Source organism: Equus caballus, chromosome 2, assembly GCF_041296265.1.
Source record: "Equus caballus isolate H_3958 breed thoroughbred chromosome 2, TB-T2T, whole genome shotgun sequence".
Taxonomy (NCBI): Eukaryota; Metazoa; Chordata; class Mammalia; order Perissodactyla; family Equidae; genus Equus; species Equus caballus.
The window spans coordinates 1,222,611-1,240,141 of NC_091685.1; the positions used below are offsets into that span (position 1 = coordinate 1,222,611).

The window sequence follows — 17,531 nt, forward strand, 5'->3', positions numbered from 1 at the left end:
CCAGCGGACGAGGCATCACTCAGCAGGTGTGACAGCTTAAAGGCGAAACTCCCACATGGGCAGCTACCAGCGTCACCCAATCCTGGCTATGTCTTTGGACAGTCCTCGTTTCTACTGTGAACCAGCTTGATAGACAAATCTCTGTAGCTTCCACCCATTGGTTGTGGTCCTTCTAGCCAGACACAAAAAACAAACCCAGACTCTTACGGCTGTCACCCTTCACATATCAGAGAGCACTCTCGTGCCTCCTAGCCCTCGCCCATTGCCCATGTGCACACCTGAGCCATTCTTAGCCATTCCAACGGTTCCTTCACCGCGGCCACACTGAGATAATTGTAGGATCCTGGCCACCGTCCTCTGAACATGTCCCACTTCACGTCCCTCTTAAAGTGCCTGAATCTGAATAGTTCTCTCATTGGTCTGACTAGAATACGACCATCAGTTCCACCTGTCCCTAGCTTAGTACATTCCTAATAGTGTGGCCAAAGATCTCAAACACTGTTTTCTTTTTGTGTTGTGGGCATCTAATCAGGTACCTCGCACATTTTAAGCTCTCAGTAATGACTGCTGGCTGGCTGGATGCATGCATGCACAGATCCCTTATGCAGACAGAGCACAACGAAGATTTCTGAAACCACGCTCAGAAGAAATAAGGACATTGTACTGGGTTGCATGGTTTCCCCCCAAAAAATTCATGTCAACACAGAATCTCAGAATGTAACTTTATTTGGAAATAGGGTCATAGCAGACACAATTAAGATGAAGTTATACTGAAAGGAAAATTGTAGATTTGGAAAACTAACTCCTCACAAGAAGGGAAAACAGAGGAGACATATGCGCAGATGGAGACAAAGTCAAGACACAGAGGGAGAAAACCCTGGGAAGATGGGGGCAGAAGTTAGATGCTAGAGCTGCAAGTCGAGGACACTAAGGACTACGGCCACCTCCAGAGGCTGGGAGAGACAGCGAGGACTCTCCCCGAGAGCCTTCAGAGGGAGCATGGCCCTGCTCACAACTTGGTTTTGGACTTCTAGGCTCCAGAACTGTGACAGAAGAAATTCCTATTGCTCCAAGCCAGCAGGAATGCGTGGTGATGTGTTACGGCGGTCCCAGGAGACCAACGGAGACATGCTAAATGTTCCACTCTTCCTTTCTTGAATTCATCCTGAGAGGATGCTATGGGATGATTGGAAGAATATTCAACAAAGTTAGCAGACCTGCTTCAAATCACGGCTTTAACTACTCACTAGTTGTATGACCCTAAAAAGTAACCTCACTTGTTTGATTCTCAGTTTGATCACTAGCAAAATAGGGATACAAATATATAACAGACAGGATTAGCTTAGCGACCAAGAGTGATACGGAATGGGGACATGCTTTACAAACAGTAGAAATTTTTCAGATATTAGTTATTTGATTTTTTTCTCTTAAGCAGATTTTCTAGAGGTTTTCCTATTTTACGTTGCCCTCCAAAGAACCATCTTATGGATTTATTTACGAATTCTCCTACTTTGTTGATTTTCTAATTCACTTATCATCCTTGTATTTTTTATTGTCTTGCTTTTCTTGGTCTTGTTTTGCTGCCCATTTTCTAAATTCTTTTATTTATTTCTTTCTTTGAGGAAGATTAGCCCTGAGCTAACTACTGGCAGTCCTCCTCTTTTTTGCTGAGGAAGCCTGGCCCTGAGCTAACATCATGCCCATCTCCTTCTACTTTATACGTGGGACGCCTACCTCAGCAGGGCGTGCCAAGCGGCGCCATGTCCGCATCCAGGATCCGAACCACTGAACCCCGGGCCACCGAGAATCAGAACGTGTGAACTTAACCGCTGCGCCACCGGGCCGGCCCCCATTTTCTAAATTCTTAAGTTAGACATGTAGTTACTTTCTTTTCATTTATTCTTATTCTTAAGTGATAGCATTAATGCTTTGAATTTACCTCTGACTACGGCTTTGGCTGTGTTGTATACATTTCCAGACCTGGTGTTCTCACTTTCTTTCCTAAATAGTTCCTAATTGCGTATTTTTAATATTTCCTTCTTTGGGTTCTTGTTACTGCCATCCCATATTCTCAGCAGTGTGTGTTAACCTTAGCGATCCAGGGGCACCTTTGTTGTTAGCGTTATGCTGAAGTTAGAGTATTACGATTCTCTATAAACGGCTTTCTTTCTGACATCTTTTAAGCCAAGTACATCACGGCCAAAACTTTTTTTAAAAAAAAAGTAAGGAGTTTTTATTTCCTCATCATGAAAGCATCGGTCACAAAATATTAGTTTTTTGGATTCAGACGTTTGTCCGTGAGTGCATGTCTAGAACGTCCTCATGTCTTCCTCCTGAGCCCCCAAGAACTAAAGAAATCACAATCCTGCTGAAAGGGGAAGTGAGAGCAGCAGTAGTCAGCGGCCGGGCCCTGGCTTATGAATTATGCTCCCAGGGTCGTGGTCCAAACAATGGTCTTCCTTTAAGCTTAACACAGGCCCGCTTTCTCCCTGCAACCTTCACAGACCACCTCAACACTGCAGGTCTCTCCTTCCTCAGATCACGTCCTTTGCCCACAAGCCTAGGACCCAGACCCGGCTCCCAAACCAGCCTGTGAGCTCCCTGAGAGCAAGCCCATCTCTTACACTTCTTCTCATCTCTCCTTCTACTCCCTAGCATTTAGCTTCTTGAATTAAAAAGGAAAATAAATACTGTTTTTGTTCAGTTACAATTCTTGCGGACGTTTCCTGAGAGAGAACGTCACCGTGACGTTCAGGGTTATAGATTTTACAGCAGCCAAGCAGGAAAATCAAGGCCCTTTTTAAAACCTTTAAAAGGACTGAGACTAATACCTTGGATGCATGCTTTGAGGAGAAGAAACACCGGTTACAAACATTACGGGACTACATTTTTAAACACTGTGAAAACCAAAAGCAGCACATTGCTATTTGTCCAGCTAGAGCTACCCGAGGGCTCATATTCTGCCACGTTTGGTGGTGATGGCACGGGGTCCAAAATGATTCCAACAATAATGTCTCACGTGTGTAAAATACTTTACAATTCACAAAACTCTCCTATGTGTGAGCTCATCTGACGCTCAAGGAAAACCTGTGAGGAAGGCAAGTTAGGGACTATGACACCCATTTTGAAAAATAGGTTTTTGGGTTCAGAAAAGATTGGCTGATGTACCCAAGGTCACAAAGCTGGCAGGTAGCTGGAATAGAATTAAGCCCAGATCTTCTGAGTCCCCATACCTATTCTTAAGGCCAAAGCCACTCTCAGTTGATTTGGAAACTCACAAAGTAAATCTCGGCACTCAGTCATCAGTTTCAATGGCTAAATGTTCACTCACCAAACACCCTTTGCACGTCCACAGACTTGGACAAGCAAGAAGACACAGTCCCCACCTTCAAGGAGCTCACAGACGAGGAACCCGATCATCATAATGTGCATGACAAATCTTACTTGCTGCAAGTGCTATGCGAGAATTAAGATAAAAGAAGGATAATAAGAAGTAACTTTTACTGACTCCTCACTATGTGCCAGTTTTTTCCTAATCACTTTGCGCATGCAGTGGGTACCATAATGTACAACCCCGCTTGGCACATAGCAAGAGTTTAAGAGTGGCAGTCAGTATTATTACCATATTTCCTAAAAGAATAAAATCAGGGATTGCTATCTGAAAGAAAAGGGAAGTATATTTAAATTCGAAATTATTCAGAGCAACATAATAGCAGAGCAACTAGCCACCTGGGGAACTCAGAACCGGAGGGGAGACATTGGAACTGGGTCTTAAAGAATGAGGAAGGGTTGCAGCGAGGGAAGGGAAGAGCATTCCAACCAGATCAAGGGCACTGCAGAGACAGGGGCCCTGGGCGGCAGGGCAGGGGAAGGCATGGAGAGGAGGCACTGCCCTCTGGGCAGCCAGAGACAACACACAGAAGAGGAAAAAGGAGGTGGCCTCCAGCTCGAAAGCAGCTCGGGGGTGGGGCTGTCCCTGTGCCTGACCCAGGCACCGAGGGGGAGGCACAGATTTTCCAAGGCTATTTGTTTGTAGGTTACATTTTTCCTGAACAGAATCCAAATTCCTTTGTTTTTGCAGAGAGTCTCATAGTTTCCAACGAAAAAACAGACTTCTTGGTCCAAGGGCTTTCCCTGAGAAATATCCTAACGGCTGCGGGCCAAGACAGGGCTCCACCACCGTCTGCATTCAGAGAACAACAGAGCAGCCGGCTGGAAGCTTCTCCAGAACCTGCAAGAAAATGGGAAGTCAAAGTCATTCTTAGGAGATTTTTTAAATACAAGTAGTATGTCCTGTTGGTTCTGCTCCAGCCAAACCCTCCTACTTGAGGTTCCCAGAATATCGCATGCAGTGTGAAAAATCTGTGACGGCAGGTGCTGTTGCTTACACCCAACAGCCCTCCCTGCTCCTCCCTGTTCGGCATGGGCTGGCTCTTCCAGCAAGCCCAGCCTAAAGGCTCTTCCTCTGTGAGCACCCCGGCAGCGTCCCCAACCCTTGGCCCCAACACCAGGGTGGGTGGGTGGCTTTGACCTCGTGCTCCTCCAGAGCCCCGGCCCCAGCCCTCCACACACCATCGCACTGCCCTAGAGCAGCAGAATGCCCCCTCCAACCCCCCCCGCCGACCACTCTTAGTACTGTGAGCCTCTGTGGACCAAAGATCGGGAGGTAGGAGTGGTCCACCCCCGTGCCGGTAAGAAGGGGACGTAATATTTGTAGCGAACTTTAAAAAAAATAAAGTAACATTGAATGAGTCAGTCGCTTTTTTATTGTCACCATGTGCAGGCAATTCTGAACAATGTCAGGGATAAAATACTCTTCCTCTCCGGGCGGACGGTGTGTGGACAAGGGGCAAACCCCTGCTGTGCCAATCCTGGGCGCACCTTCCAATCACTTCTGTCCAGGAAGAGAACAGGCCGCCAGCGACAGAGCGTGGTGTGGGTGGAGCCTCCAGTCAGTCAGCAGTGACTCGTTAAGGCTCACTATGTGGCAGGTCCCATGCTAGTCACTTGACAGGCCTTTAGCCAATTTTCTCACCAACCCCTAAATATCTGCATCTCTATTTGGTTATCTGTCAGATGAAGAAACTGAGTCTCACAGTAGGTAAATGACTTGTCCAGGTCCCTATTACAAGGACATGGAGAGGGAAATTCGAACTCAGATCTATGCAGCCCAGTGTCTGCGCTCTCTCCCCTGTGCCTAGAACAGCGTGCCCACCCCACACCAGGGGCTAGAATTACAAGCCACACATCATCTCTTTCAGGAGTTCACAGCTCAGTGGAGAAAGGAACTCATGCAACTCTCCATGATTCAGCTTAACATGTGACAAGCAGTTTTAGGAATAAGCCAGGCCAGCCCCCACCTGCAGCCACCTCACTGAAGATCCAAGTGGGGTGGAGGGCTGGAAAGAGAGGTAACGAGCACTGACCAAGCTGATCCCAGATGCTGTTCTAGACAGATACACATGCTTTCCCACTTGAGTCTTACTACAAACACCTCTGGGGTGAGTCTCATTGTCCTGAATTCTCAGAAGATGCTCAGAGAAGTTAAGTGATTCCCCCAGGGTCACACAGCAGCTAGTAGCCAGTATAGCAGGGATCTGAGCAGATGCCTCTCTGACTCTGGGCACAACGGCACCTGACGAGGCGCGAGCAAGGAGATCCACGCTCAAGGTCTTCTCAGGGACTAGGGATGAAGACGAGGAAAATAGTCATGCCTTATTTTTCTTTTGGGACTTGACAATTTACAAGATGCTTTCTTATCCATTGTCTCGTAAAGTCCCTGTGAATCTGGTCGGACAGTGGTACATCCATTTTACAGATGAAAAAACAGAGGCATTCACAAAGTTCCGTGGTTTTCCAGAGGCCACACTCGTGGGTTGCAGAGTGTTTGAAGAGTGACACTTGCTCCGTGCGTTACCCCAGGCACTGAGCCGGGGCCTGCGCACGGCAGCATCTTTACACAGCCCATGACCCTAAGGGGCAGGTTGGCAAGGCTGACCTCCCCACGCTAGGGACCAGGAAGCCGCCCGGCCACGTGCACGCCCGAGGCGGGGAGCGGCCTGGAAGGCAGCCCCCAGAGGAGTGCACACCGCCCCGCCAGGCCCGACGCGGGACAGCGCTGCCCGTCCCTGGGAGTAGGCCCATTTCCAAGAAGCCCATCGACACATCGGCATCCCGGCCCCCTCCCTCTAACAGCTCTCAGATCCCCCAAATCCTGATATTAAAATGCAACTCTCTCCAACCCCGGAGTCTGCTTTGCCGAGGAAAGGCAAAGAATGACCCAACGGTCGCTGCCCAACACCACTGCCGCCCACAGGGCCCGGAGCTACACGCCCCACCCCCGCCCCCGCCCTTTGCTGAAGCTCCAGTTCTAAGGAAAGCTATAAAATTGCTCCTCTGCAAATACATGTCAAGTTTCTTGGCCAAGACCCTATAATTACAAGAAACAAAACAAGCAAAGTAAAGGCCGCAAGAATATCAAAGCAAGAATACCAACTATGCTCGGTCTAGCCAGAATTCATTTGGTTCCTGAAAAACAGAAGTTATCATTTTCATTGTTTCGGAGACACTGCAGGCACACGGCTGTGGACCCAGGAAGACAAGCAATGTGGTGGGGAGCTCTGGACCTGGGGATTATTAAGTGCTCTAGAAGAGAAAACTGTGGCTCAGAGAGGTTAAGGACTGTGCCAAAGGTCACACAGCACCCCACAGAGTTGAAAACAAGACAGAATCTGAGTCCAGGCCCTTCTGCCTTCACATGGCTTCCCCATCGTCTTGGAGGAAAGAGTGTGTTATCCGCCCTCAAGGTCGAGCAAGAACAAAGCCAGGAGGTTGCCCGGGCCCCTCCCCCTTAACTGTCCTCAGTCCCCGCAATCGTCACAGTATAACCTGTGCCTTGTGCTGGAGGCGGCGCTGCCAGCTCGCCCTCTTTGATGCTGCCTTGTTCTACCAGATACTGTCACTGCTCTAACCAGATGCCGCAGGACTCTGCCGTATTGCTCCCGGGGGAGGGGGGTGCACCCACCTCTGATGTGGCCTCGGTGTGGCCTCGATGGCCGGGCTACTCTCCGGAGGACTGTCAGGTGCTGTGGCCCCGAGCCTGGGGCGGGGACAATCCGAGGTGTAGCCCCCGCTCCAGAGTGAAGCGTAGAGCCTCAAACCGCTCCGAGAGCAATCGTACACAATGGGTAAAGGAATCCTGGGGCGGATCTGGCCGATTCCTCTCTACAGCAGAAACACTAAAATTTTCACCCTCCGAAACTCACTCTGATTTTGTTCTGGTTTGAACATTTAAACTCATTTTAAAGATCATGTTGCTCTTAAATTTTGCCCCACAAGCCTTCATTTTGTCACCGACTAAAACCTATATACAAACCTGACCAAGGCACTCAGCAGATTTCCGAGCTGACAGGCCCCGCGTCATTCACTCAGTCACTCAGTCACTCACTCACCCACAGCTGGGCTGAACTCAGAACAAGCTGCCGTGGCCAATCTTATCTCACCTCCAAATTCTCCTCTGACCCCAGCAGGGGCCACAGAGCACCACCCGGGACCCAGCGCAGGCACTGTCCGTGCTGCCTCTCCAGCCACCTTGCTGTTCCTCTAGGCACCCAGCTTATTTCCACCTCAGGGCCTTTGCAAATGCTGCCCCTCTGCCTGGAACACACTTCCCATTCACAGCTCTCCAGACGCGGCTTCTTCGAGCAGCCCTTCTTCACCTTGAGTCTAAAGGGGTCTGCCCGTGCTCCTCTGGGTCTGTGGTGGTCCCTGCTCTTTCTTCATAATATCTATTACCATCTGGACTGATAGATTTATTTCTTTATTGATTGTCCATATCCCGCAGGGGAATGAAAACGCCACGAGCCATGTTTTCTCCGCTTCGCTCGCTGCTACAGCGCTGGTGCCCAGAACAGCTCCTAGGCAGCAGCGGGCAACGTTCTTGAATAAACAGAGAATGAAGGCAAAGCGCTTCTCCTCCCCAGCCTCCTCTGTGTAACACGAAGCCCTTCCAGGGACAGACGCCAAAGGCGCGGGCCTGGACACCGGGCGGCCCACAACTTCAGTCCGTGAGCAAGTCTCTGTGCTGCCTGTGGATCAAGAAACTCTCCGGCTGGAAAGCCAGCAGAGGCTCCCTGATTCCTGCAGAGGACAGTCGCCCCCGAGGCTCGCAGCCCGGCGAAGACAACGATCGCCGTGAAGGACACGGACGGGACGGGACCCAGCGCGCGGGGCGGCGCGGACCTCACCCGCGTCCGCTGAGCGCTCGCTCGCGCCGGCACTCTGCGCAAAACACGCGCAACTGCGGGCCCGCCCCACCCGCAGAGTTTTGGCAGCGGCGGGGGGATGCCCAGGGAGGTCATAAGCGATTAAGAGGGAGAGAGACTGGCGAACCCCATTTACGTGTTAACACACGCGGGAGGCAATCTTCACGCCAGGCAGGAAAGAGGAATCCGCCCCTTTATTTGGATGCAGGTGGGAGTCCAGAAAAACTTCTCGAGGGAGCTGCCTTTCAGCCGGATCTGGAGGAATGGAGTTCACGCCGCAAACAGGAGGAGGAGGGCGGCGATCCGGGCGGAGGAACGGGCCGAGCGCAGGCCTGGGGGCGACACATTCTGGAACTGGGGGATGGCGTCTGCCCGGAGCGCAGACCCGGGCCTGGGCGTGGCGAGAGCAGGCTGAGAGAGAGCAGAGGTGAAGGCAAGAGACCACAGTCGGAGGCAGAGAACTGACTTCAAATGCTGGCCATGTCACTGGCCATTTCCTCCTCTCTGGGCTCAACTTCCCGGGAAGTCGGTGACCAGCGGGTGGGGGCGAGGACGAGCAGCTCTCCGCCGGGCGGGTGGAGGGCGGAGGCGAGGGCCGCGAACCCGGAGCTCTGGGGAGGCTTATTTCCTCTAAAAACAAAATACTGAAAACATTGTCCCTTTGCTTTGATTTGTTTTGAATCATGATATTTAAATTATTTTGAACTTCAAACTCATAAAAAGAAAGTGTGAGGTTTTGGGGTTCATCTGTGGTGACCTGAATTATAACAGAGGCAGAGAAACCCGGGCTGAGTTGATCTGGAAGGCCCCTCTGGTCCGCCTCCAGCTGTGAGATCAGCGACAGCGGGCACACAGGAAAAGCAGGGGCTGCAGCGAACCAGACGCAGAACCTGGAGTCAGACCCGACTTCCAAGGCAGACCCTGCCGCTTCCTCCCTGGGAGACAGGCAAGCCATGAATTTCTTCGAGTGTCAACTTCCTCTTCTGTAATGTAGTATTTTCCTCACAGGCTTCTGGTGAGGTTTATTTGAAATAATAGATTTACAAGCAACTGGCACACAGTAGGTGCTCAATAAATGTCAGCTGAGTATACAGTCTTCAACGTCCCCTCTGCCTCTCCGTCCCTATTCACGTTGGCTTCCCCTTGAGCGCCCACCCGGTGCTGGACGCTGCCCGCCGGCTATGCCACCTACCAGGAGCAATCACACGTCAGTGTCAGGCCGTCAGCTGCTTTCCCGGAATCCCCTGAAGGCAGTCCTGAGCCTCAGAACACAGCCGCGATGGGTGATGGGAACTCAGGGCACGCTGCCTCGAACCAGACCCTGCTTAAAATCTTCTAAAATATAAAGCTGTTTTGTATTACTCTGGAAACCTCCCCATTGCACGTTTTTATTTCCAACCGTGACGCTTTTTTTTCTTACTTTTCACCTTTACCTCAAGGCTTCAAATGCAGGAGCCCAGTCTGAAAGGGTCATGACATGTAGGCAATGAACGTGAGGACAGCGGACACTTGTGTGGCGGGGAGCTCAGCATTCTCCACTAAGCCCTTCAGCCACTTACAGCAAGACGGTGAGCACAGGCACCCCAGGAGGGAGAGGAGGTGAGGGGCAGCCCTGCACCTCTGAGCGAAGGCGCCGTGGCCACAAGCGGTTCTGGAAATGATTCGATGACAGACACAGTGAACTCGCCCTCAGCTCCGGGAACTCCAGCGCACGGACAGTGATTCGGACAGGCAGAAGCAAGCACTATTATAAAGGGTCCAGCCCTCAAGCCTGCGCCGTTTCAGCCCATTTAACTGGACGATCACCAAGTACTTTGCAGGGAGACTCGGGTGTGCCGAGCACCTCCCGACACCGTGTCCTATCACTCAAAACCCCCACCAACCCGCTCCATGTAAGCACTTGTAACTGGACCCCAAAACACAGCGAGAGGGAAACCAACAGTGTCGACTCCTACTGCGTAAGAGGTGCACGCGAGGTGCATGTAAACACGACAGGGTACGTGCAATAAACGTAAGCACAGGTACGGAAGGCTCGAGAACTCAGAAGGGGGACCCTGACCTTCCTTGAGGAGGTGACTATGTGTTGTTCCTCCTGGCGGCAACCCCATGGCCTAGCATAGTGCCTGGTACATTCAGTACGGGTTAGGAACATGGAGTATGGAGCCTGATTTTGTGGATTCAAATCTTACTTAGTAGCTGCGTGACCTGAAATAAACCACTAAACCTCTCTGTGCCTCAGTTCCTACTCATGAAATGGGATAACAGTAATACTCTCCCATGCTGTAATTGTGGAATTAAATGAGTTAATAAGTGCAAGGTGCTGAAGACAGTACAGGCAGATAATAAAGAGTCACAAACACAACCACTTGTGGACTTGCCATCTGTCCTCACGCCCCCCCCCCCCCCCCCCCCCGGTGATGGAGTGTAATGAAACTCCCGTCTCCAGACGGGGACTGCAGAAAGTACACCCGCCCGGTCATCCAGTTTTTAACTGGCCTGAGCTGCCTACCCAGGGCCGCCTAACGACCACAGCCAAACACGGCAGTGAATTGGGTTTTGAACGTTCCAGGCCGTTACAGACGGGCACACACCAACCCTATGGGCAAGCGCTGCTACCCTCCTCTGTGCAGGCGCGCGCGCTGCGGGGAGAGCGCGGGAGTCACTTCTCAAGACCCAGAGCTAGCAGAGGCGGGGCTGATGGAAGCCCGGGTCTGACGGACGGGCCCAGCGGAGCGGCGCTCCCGCCCTTGCCGGGGGCTGGGGGGATGGGGAGACGCCCCTGGGGCCCCGCCCACCCCCCGCGCGTCCCCGTCGCCTTCGGCCCCCGGCGCGTGGCCGCGCTCGGCCGACTGAGTGGCCCGAGGCCAGCTCGCCGTGCACGGGCCCGCCGCCCGCAGAAGGCGCCCGCTGGGGCGGAAATCTTGGGCCCGCTCTGCCTCTCGCTCCCGACGGGACTCCGTTCCGGCCTCAGTTTCCTATCTGTGTAAATGACGTCAACCATGTTTCTGCACCACCCAGCGAAAGGTGAACGCTGCGGACACAGCCTGAAATTTCTTTGAAGTCTCCTATTTTCAGCTAAAAGAATTCCTAGAGTTTTATATTCTCCATCATTATTTGTTTCAATAAGAATTTTACAGTTTTTAATTTAAAAAGGAGTAAAATTGCCACCCAAGAAAAATAGTCTGTGCTTTATCTTGTGGTTGAGTACCCCTGTTTGAGACACCCAAGGAAGTTCTGGACGGCCCTTTCTCTTCCCATTGGTCTGTGGATCCGGTTCCTTGTGGTTATTCTTTATTCTTCCCGTTAAGACCATCACAGTCTCAGCAATGACAGGTGGGGTGGGGGAAAGCCTGGATATTCGGTTCGAATTCCCTGTTCTGCCGTTTCTTGCCGCTGGGACCTCGGCCAAGCCATGTAAACTTGCCGAGCCTCAGTCCCCCGTCTGTAAAACGAGGAGAACGTTCCTCGAGGGGTTGCGGCGAGGATCGGGGGCGCAGGTCCGCCCGGGCGCGCGGGCTCAGCGAAGGCGGCCAGCACCGAGCACCCGGCGGGAACCTAGGGTCGCAGGGCGCGCCGCTCCCCCTGCGCCTCGCTGGCCCGGAGCGCCCGCCCGCGAGCCCCGCCTCCCCGCGGCGCCGTCCACACAGCAAGCAGCCGGCGGAGGCCGGCCTTGTATGGACAGCCGCTGGAGGCCGGGCCGCGGCGGGGGAGGCCGCCAGCGGCGCTGTGGGCGCCAGAGGATCTGAGAACAAACCCACACCTGCGGGAAAGAGGCGCCGGAACGCCCCCTCGGATCGCGGATCGCTGACCGCGGCCGGAAGGCGGCCTTGGGGACCCGCCCACGCGCCCCGGCCCCCTGGAGAGGCTGGCAGGGCTCCGAGGACTCTCGGATTCTTGCCAGGCCAGGCCTGCTGCCGCCCAGACCCCGCCGTCCTCGGGTCACCTGGGGGGGCGCGACTTTGCGGCTGGGAGCGAGATCGGGATCCTACACGAAGAGGGGAAAGGGAACCCCGCCATAGGAGCACCAACTACGTGCTAGGCACTGTGCCTGGCTTCTTTAACTGACTTCTCACGCCACGCTTTGAGGAAGAGAGTCCCGTTTTTCATCTGGGAAAACCGGCTCAGACGGGCCAAGTCACGTGCCCAAGACCACAAAAGCCTGTCGGTGGAACAGCTGGGATTCCAGCACGACTCATGCTCGGGCCTTGCCGCCCAAAGGCGCCGCCGGGAGGCGCAGGGGGAGGCGCGGGGGCGGCGTGAGGACCCCGCAATTTCAGGGCGCCGCCCCCGCACGCGTTTTCCCTCCCCGCCGGCGGGCGGTGCACAGCCCCCTCCAGTCCTACCTGTCAGCTGATTCGCTGCTGCCCCGCCCGCTCGCCTGATGGAGCAGCCGGAAGTCGCACGCCCGGTGACCGCTGACCTAGAGCCTCCAGTCGTATCATTGCCAAAGCCAGTGTCGCCCTGGAGGACACAGAGATGCGCCCAGGGCGTGCGTTTCTCCTGCCTCCGCCCGAGTCACGGGGTTGCATCCGGTCCGGGAGCAATGGAAACTGGTCCAGCCGCCGGTTCCCGGCAGGTCCCCGCCCACGCCCACCCCGCGGAGGCCCCAGCAGGTTGCTTCACTTTCCCTGGCCCAGCTCTTGCCGGAGGCGAGGAAGGGAAGCTGGTTGCTCAACCTGACGGAGCATTGTTCTGGTTCTCATGTGACTTGTCGACCAGCTATCAGCCAGGTGGGCCCGACTCAAGCCACCGGCACACACGATGGCTCACGCACGCACCTTGGTCTACTCAGCAACGCCTTAGGCTTCCTCATGTGACGCGGGGGCCCTGTGCTCAGCTCACCAGCGTCAGGTCCCATGGAGAAGAGCAGGGTGGATGGGCCATCCCAGCCTTCTGAGTTCCCCCAGCAGTGAGGGGGTGTGGGAGGCTGGGCTCAGAGCTGGCACAGGGACCTCTCACTGGTCATCCATCAGCATGTGCCCAACAACCTTCCAGGACCTTCCCAGAAGTCCCGGCTCCTTTCTTTAGACCCGTTGACCAACAGGAAAGCTTGGGTAGGAAATCCAGGCCAGCAACAGAAGAAATTTATTCACAAATATTGAATGAGTGCCAGGCACTGTACTAGGGCCTGGAGATACCACCATGACCCAGACTCAGGCTGGGCCCTCACCAGCCGCAGCCCTGTGAGGAGTCAGACAGGTGACAGGTCACTTCTCTCTGGGGCGGGGAAGCGTTTCCGGAGGGCGTCGCGCAGACGACTCTAAGTTGGTTGGGGGTGGGGTCTGAAGGCATTAGGCAAGAATTCCTCAGACTTCCAACCCTGCCCCTTCCCTTCCTCCCTCCACCTTTCCCCACATGCTTCTGGAGTGCCTGCGTGGTGCTGTGAGCTCAGGGAGCTGTTTGTGGTTTTCAAAGGAGAGCAGGCTGTGGTGTCACCTGCAGAGGCTGAAAGGCCAGGGTGCCAGTTACAGCACTCCCTCGGCCCTGGGAGCTTCACACGGCTTCTCTGAACTTCCATTGCTTTACCTGCAGGGTAGGGAGAATGGTGATACCTCCTTCACAGGACAAAGCCTGGCCCCAGGGACACGTCCTATTGTTTAGCTGTGACTCACCCTCCTCTGATCCTCACAGGAACTCCCCGTGTGGTTGGCAGTGCAAGCGCTTCATACCCATCTTACAGATGAGGAAGCCGACTCGGACACAGTAATGGGATCGTCCATGTCTGGCAAGTTTTCCAGACCAGGACCCTGAAGAGGAGTGGCCTCATGAAATAGGGGAGATAGTATGACCTTGGCCTGCCCTCCCTGAAACCCTAGATGACTGATTCAAACTGAACTGTCTGGGGAACTTCCTTTGACCTAAATCCTGTCCGCCATACCCTGAGCAGCAGCCAGAAAATACAAACAGCCACACCCTCTGCATTGCTGCCTCAACTTGCACTTCATGCCGGGGGGTGTCTCATTCAAGGACGATGTTTAAAAAAGGGAATAATATATGCTAATTGGACACCTACTATGTGCCAGCCACCACACCAGGCATGCTCATGCAGGTTATCTCAGCCTGTGTGAGCTGTCTTATGTGGGCAGGGAAAGGAGGAGGAAGCGGAACAGGACGAGGAGGAGGAAAGAATCAGTTTACCCCAGCTGCTCTCCGTAATCTGACTTGACACATGCACAGATAACCCTGAGCGTTCCTTCTAAAATGCAGATATACTGATGTTGCCCCAGCTCCCTTGCTTAAGACCTCTCAGTAGTCTCCCACTGCTTTGTACAAAGTCCACACTGTAGAAAGGCATGCTCAGCTGGCCACTTGATCACATCTGCATTGCCCACATCTCCTGGCCTTTGCACATTAAGGGTCAGGGACCATGCTCTGTCCTTTGTCCTCAGCATCAAGCACAGTGTGACTCATAAAGTCATTCAATAAATGTTTACTGGATGGATGAGAAAAGGTTGAGCATGAAAATTATCCCCGTTTAACAGAGGGGAAAACCAAGTCTCAAAGAGGGCAGAATGCCTGTCTGTCAGACAGCGGGCAAGGGGCGAGTCACGCCGCTGTTGAATCCATCTCAATCCATCAGGCTGGTTTCACTATTCCACTCACATGGAAGGTAACACAGCCTCCTTCTGAGTTTCCTCATCGAAGTTGTTCCTAGCACTGTCTTTCAAAATCGCACAGAAACACAACCCAGGTCCTGATACGGTTCTGACTTTAGGTGCCTGAGACATAGGATACCTCATGGCATCTTAGGGAGGCCGACACCATCATGTCTATTTATCAGAAGAGGAAGCTGGTTCAGAGAGGCTAAGTGATTTGCCCAAGATTCCACAGCCTTCCAACCCACGTCAGTCTCTGACTCCTAAGCCCAGGTTCTTCCCACCTCCCCAGGCAGCCTTCTGACGTGGGGGCGTGGCCTTACGCCCCAGCGGGCGCCAGTTCTCCCTCCACGGGATACCGATGAGACTCCGTCGCCTGTCAGCAGCCTCTGCGGTTGGCCCAGGTGTCATTCCAATGCTGGCGTTTTTCTCTGGCCACTCTTCCCTTCTCCCCTTGGGCTCCAGCATCTGCACTGGCTCCACCTCTGGAGAAAAGACAGGGCATGGCAAGCCGCCGCTGTTCCTTATGCTCAGGAACCGGCCCCCTTGAGAACCTCGCAGGTAGGGGCCGACCCTCCCAATTACACACGCCCTTGACCGCAGCTCCCACAACCTTTCCTGACTCCTAGGAACTGCTCCCCGACTCTAGGGTCACCCCGAGAGTTTTCTTAAGGTGCTGTCATTGATTGATTTGTTCAAAGACTATTTGAGCATCTAGTACATGCCCAACAGAGCTCTTTTGGCTAACAGTGTTCCCCTTGGAGGCCTGGCACTACGTCAGCTGTCTGAGATGAGGAAGTTCCCCGGACCGTCTAGACCAGACAAGAAGTGCCGTGAGCGCAGGGGCTGCATCTGGCTTGTCTGTCCCTCTGTACCATCGCCTAGAGCCCGAGGCCCTTATTAAGGATTTGTTGAATGACTGAATAGCTAAATAGGAAAGATCCATTCATCTCTTAAAAGTTGCTTCCAATCATCCACTTAGAGATAGGAATCACGGCACGTTAGAGTCAAAAGGGACCAGAGAGGAAAAAAAACCTACTTTAATGCCTCATTTTACAGAAAGGGAGAGCCAGAGAAGGAAGATATAGAGTTCACGGCAGAGTCTAAAGTACAACTCAGGCCTCCTGACGTTTGCCTGAGCGCCTTCTCGGTACTGGAACCCCGCTCCAAACCATACACGCTTCTCCTCCAATTCTCACAGCAGCCCTCTGGGGCCTGGTGCAGGGGAGGAAAAGCATTACCACTGCCAGAGAGCAGAAGAGAAGCCTGGGGCTCCCCGAGGGGACGTGGAGTCTACCCAAGTCACACAGCCAGAACCTTGGGCTTTCTCATGCCGCCCAGGCTAAGAGCTCATTCTCCCCCAGTCTCTCTCTCTCCAGTTCCCTCCTTTTATGAGCCTTCAAAGAGATTTGAAAAGACAGGTGGGCCCTACAGTTGCAAAGACTTTCATCTTTATTATTCGTTCCACTTCTGGAAGGTTTGGTCAACCTCTCTGCCCAGTGCAAAACATTAATGCCATTCAGGTATTCAAAGCTGTCATCTCTTCATAAAGGGGGCTGGTGGCCCAAACGCTTGTCTCAGATGGCAGATGTTCTCAAATGACGCTGAGGACAGCTTCCACTTTTTCTGGAGACACAGTGGGGACCAGGGGTCTCTGGAAGACTATTAGAGCCCATCTCAAATGGACTCCATCCACACCAGGTCCCTCTGACCACAGGCTCATCCAGGCCACAGGTCCTGCCTTCCCCATCATGGCTGGTGCCACCTCAGCAGCCACATGCTCTGGAGATGGTGAGGGAAGGTCTTACAAGGAGGCCAGGCATCTTAGGGAAAAAAGAAGAAAAAAGGCCAAATGAGCAAGGGTGGCATGTTGTCCCCTTCTGACATCACACTCGAGTGACCTGCAGCGAAGATTCTTATCTCCGGGCGGAGCAGCTCAGTTACTCAGGAATGAACAGCTAAAGCACTTCTCTTTCTCGAAGAACAGGGGTAGGGTCAGCATGCCAGCATCCTGGGCCATGAATTAGAGATAATTTACAACTTTCCTGAAAAATAAAGTGTCCCACCAATAACTGTAAATGCCAGTGTAGCCTGCTGTTTGGACAGCGCCGGGCAGGAGCCCCTGCTCGGCTCCCCCCAGCTGAGTGGTCTGAAGGGCCCCACCTTCCTGAAACCGTCTCCTGGGCTGAAGAGTGGTGCTAATGGTGGCAGGGCGTGTGGGATTCAGTGATGTCATGAATGTGAAGCACCAAGCACCAGGCCTAGCACATAGTGGGTGCTAAACAAATATTAGCTCCTTTTTTTAAAGAATGGGGAATGAATTGTGCTTGGAAATGGAATAGTCATGGAAAAACCCTGGGGCCCCCCTAGTGAAGTCAAGTTCCACCAGGGCCTACCAGAGCCATTTCCCAGTCGTCGGTTCAGGAGCAGCCCTCACCGTGTGACCGCCTCCCACACAGCGGGTACATGTGCTTCCTTTCCTGTGCTCTTTGAGCCAGCCCTTGCCAGCAAAAATGCATTTACCCACTCAAAAGAGCAATCATTCCGACTCACCCAGCAGGCACGCCAACATGCCTGTTGACATGTGCACACAAGTACTAAAAATGCATGCAATGCGATGCAGCCTGATGAAGTACAGCTCCCCCACGCTCAGCGGGACGGTGGAGCCAAG

General features: G+C 53.3%; 2 long non-coding RNA genes across 2 annotated transcripts; one reads left to right on the forward strand and one right to left on the reverse strand.

Moving 5' to 3' along the window:
- Positions 1-708: 708 nt before the first annotated feature.
- Positions 709-12,745, reverse strand: LOC102149359 (uncharacterized). Its single transcript, XR_011430955.1, has 4 exons — positions 12,608-12,745; positions 4,042-4,231; positions 3,332-3,456; positions 709-1,176 (listed from the first exon to the last, which is right to left on the reverse strand). It is a non-coding gene; the product is annotated as an uncharacterized lncRNA (long non-coding RNA).
- LOC138920188 (uncharacterized) lies at positions 11,959-16,939 on the forward strand. Its single transcript, XR_011430957.1, has 2 exons — positions 11,959-12,994; positions 13,896-16,939. It is a non-coding gene; the product is annotated as an uncharacterized lncRNA (long non-coding RNA).
- The last annotated feature ends 592 nt before the right edge of the window (positions 16,940-17,531 follow it).